Source organism: Acyrthosiphon pisum, chromosome X (genome assembly GCF_005508785.2).
Source record: "Acyrthosiphon pisum isolate AL4f chromosome X, pea_aphid_22Mar2018_4r6ur, whole genome shotgun sequence".
Taxonomy (NCBI): domain Eukaryota; kingdom Metazoa; phylum Arthropoda; class Insecta; order Hemiptera; family Aphididae; genus Acyrthosiphon; species Acyrthosiphon pisum.
The window spans coordinates 45661562-45664428 of NC_042493.1; the positions used below are offsets into that span (position 1 = coordinate 45661562).

The window sequence follows — 2867 nt, forward strand, 5'->3', positions numbered from 1 at the left end:
ACTATAAGTTAGGGTCGCGTCACACTATCGCGGTTGCACCGCGCGGTAGTTACCGCGTTTAAACTATCGCGCGGTAAATTCGTGTCACACGAACGCGGTTTAACGCTCTCAGTTGTACAATTTTCGTTGTCTACGTGGGTTGTGCGTAGTGATTATAATATATTATAATATAAATTATAATATCACAAGTTCGATTTTTAGTAAAGTTCATCCTTCATCAGAAGTAAGAAGATCAAAAGTAAGTTCGATTTCCATTATAATTGATAGTAATTAACCTTAATTTGTAAAAAAATCCTTAAAAGGGTTATATTTACCTACCTCATTTATAAGTTAACTAATACATTTAGTAAATAAATTTCAAGTATATTCATTTATTTAATATTATATATTTTAATACTGTTATTTAAATGTATACAAATGTTTTGTAGGATGGATTACAATTACTATATGCGTTCTTTGCAAGTAATATCAATCGCAGAATCTTTTGAGTATTTAAATTCTCCGAGAAGAGAAAGAGAATTTTGGGTACATCCATTAAAGCCGCGAAGAGAATGAGCGTTTTAAAAAATTTTATTTGGACATAAGACAGTATCCACAAAAGTTCTTTGAATATTACAGAATGTCTATTCAATCATTTTATGAACTTTTGGAGAATGTGCGTCCACATATAACAAGGAAAATTACATAATTTCGCAATCCCGTTTCGGCAGAAGAAAGACTCACCCTCACAATAAGGTAACATAAAAAATAAAAATAAATATTTATAATATATGAGGTATTATAGTAGACCATTTAAAAAAATCTGATTTCTTCATATATAATTAATACATGTTGCTTGTCATACATTTATCATAAAATAAAATATATTTTTTACTTTTCTACTGTATGTATGTAAATACTATATTTTTAATTTTTTTCCTCGAATCATTAAAAAAAAAATAAGTTAAATTTAAAGATATTAAAACAGAATATTTAATAAAATATTATAATAATACATAAATTATAGATGAATAAAATAAAATAAAATAATTAAAAAATGAGGAAAAACTTTTCAAATTTTACTTACTTAATGTTAAAAAAAAACTGTTAATATAGTGTGGTGAGAATTTTCATCTTGACTACTTAAATTACTATAATGCACATCAACGTTAGGAGAACCTGGATAGGAATGTAGTTGAGGCGATGGTTGAGGTGCAGATGTATAAGAAGAATGATATGAATGAGAGATCAGTTTGAAAGTTTGGAAGAAATTGTTGATGATGATTATTTCTAAAATTGGCCAAGTTAGAAGAGTAATCATCGTTTTGATAGTAATTAAATTGATGTGGATTTGGTTTATGATGTCCAAAAGAAAGAGTTTGAGAAGGATTTAGAATATTTTATACTGACTGCATAAATTGTATTTTTAGCACTAATTTTTGGTTTTCGTTCATTTTTTTTAAATCCGGTAAAAATGATAAAAAAAAAGGATCTGTCAGCATCAAAATCTTCAGGTTTGTGAACGGGTGCGTTTTTCATCAAATGTAATACATTTTTTTGAAAAGGCGTAATTTGTTCTTTTTTTTCTTTGTTGTTTTGATACTGACCCATGACATTCCTCGTGCACTGATTCCGCTGCAGACTCATCTAGCTGACATTGCCTTTCATCACCGTACTCGTCTGTAGAGATCGCATTATCAGTAGAGCATGTTGGAGTCTCAATATTTCCAGTAGTTCTAATAAACATAATCATAAATAAAAAAATAATTCTTATATAATACGAAATATATCGGAATAATATGTATCTTTACTTTCTTTTCTTTACAACGGGTTGTAAAAAAGATAATATGTCAGAATATGTATATCTTTTTGTATTCCTGGCTTCTGATCCACTCTGAATTTTTCTTGTCTCATTTATGTCTCTGGTGTAATTATCTCTTAAATGTTTCCATTTTTTTTTTAATTCTTCGACTATAAATACATAAAATAATAAATAATCTGTTTATTCGGAATAAACGCAAAAACATTATAAATAAAATATGTGAATATAATATATCAATAGAATAATGTATAAAGAATTAGATGTGGATTTTTTAATTATATTAGATTTTGAATGGAGTGATGAATACATTGATAATATTTCGTAATAATTTTAACAATAATAAATAATAGTAAATAATACTAACAAAAATGTAAATAAATAATTATTACAAATTTTGAATTTCAATAAATAGGTTTAATAATATAGTAATAGTAATTAATTCTAATTCAAATATTAACAGACAATTATTCGAATAACTATCTTTGAAATTAAGTCAAATAATTTTTTATTCTTTGTAAGGTAACAGAATTTTGACTCTCTTATAATATTGTCCCCATGTCATTTAATATAATTTTATTCTTTTTCCGATATCAATCCACCCGCGCGCAGCTGATACAGTGAATCGACCGATATTATATAAACACCTGTCCCCCGATCCCCACCATCTGCAGTGTCCCGTCGTTGACGTTCGTCGCTTGCTGTCGGTCGCCGCCGCTGGGCTCGTCCGTCGTGTCCATCGGTGTGCGTCGGCAGAGCAGTCTGTGATGAAATTCCCTCAAATTATTGTAAATTCCCCTCAACAACACACACTGCTCTACCCCACCTCACACCGTTTTCAACAACGACGACCGTTACGGCCCATGGCCCGCTGCTATGGACCAACACCAAAGTTTTTTTTTTCTCTTACTGACCTCTGAATAAGCAAGACGTGTTGCTCTTAATTCACGTCCGCCACACAATTGTCCTGCGCTCCGGCATCAACCACGTGCGTTCAACAGTTTGTTGGTTTTTACATATTTCCATCGACGTCCAATCACATGATGGGCTAACCGATACTCGTTGGGCT

General features: G+C 30.4%; 1 protein-coding gene across 1 annotated transcript in view; it reads left to right on the forward strand.

Moving 5' to 3' along the window:
* The first annotated feature begins 693 nt into the window (after nt 1–693).
* Nucleotides 694–2867, forward strand: part of LOC107883237 — an 11972-nt gene continuing 9798 nt past the window's right edge. Inside the window, exon 1 of the mRNA XM_029485145.1 lies at nt 694–735. The gene's annotated coding sequence lies outside the window, so the exon portion shown is untranslated. The remainder of the gene's footprint in view (nt 736–2867) is intronic.